Below are 793 nucleotides of genomic sequence, written 5' to 3' on the forward strand. Positions count from 1 at the left end.
TAACGCTCACTGTTGATCCAGAGGCAGCATCGATCGGCTTCAGTTAGTAGCAGTAGCGAAGGAATCGCTCGATCGGGTTCAGTTAACAGCCATCGATCTATCGCTCGGGTTCAGTAACGCGTAGCCTGCAGTGCAATCGCTCGGGTTCAGTTAGAGCCCAACGCCTCGCTCAGGTTCAGTTAGAGCCAACGCCTCGCACACACGCGCATACGTGTACGAGAGAAACGCGCATCGCTCGGCCCCCGACCTCCCACCGTAACCGGGAACTCCCCAAAATTTTCCTCGCCCTCGCTTCTACCACGGTTTTTTTACGTCATGGACGGCCCAAAGAATGTCATGCAGCTGCGTCTCCGGCCCGCCCAGGACGAAAAGCCCATTTTTTGTCATGATTTTTTGTCATAGAAGTAAGAGTCCACCCCATCTATGATGATACCGGGTTTTGTCACAATTATCATCATAGAAGTGTCATATGTATGACAGAAAAAAAATTCGTTCGGCCCAAAATGTCACGGATGTGTCTTTTTTTGTAGTGAAGTAAAGTTACCGATAGAAGTAGATGAAAGAGGGGATGCCTTCCGGGGCATCCCCAAGCTTTGGCTTTTAGGTGTCCTTAGATTATCTTGGGGGTGCCATGGGCATCCCCAAGCTTAGGCTCTTTCCACTCCTTGTTCCATAATCCATCAAATCTTTACCAAAAACTTGAAAACTTCACAACACAAAACTTAAAGTAGAAAATCTCGTGAGCTCCATTAGCGAAAGAAAACAAAAGACCACTTCAAGGTACTGTAATGAA

The sequence above is a fragment of the Triticum dicoccoides genome, chromosome 4A (assembly GCF_002162155.2).
Source record: "Triticum dicoccoides isolate Atlit2015 ecotype Zavitan chromosome 4A, WEW_v2.0, whole genome shotgun sequence".
Classification (NCBI taxonomy): Eukaryota; Viridiplantae; Streptophyta; class Magnoliopsida; order Poales; family Poaceae; genus Triticum; species Triticum dicoccoides.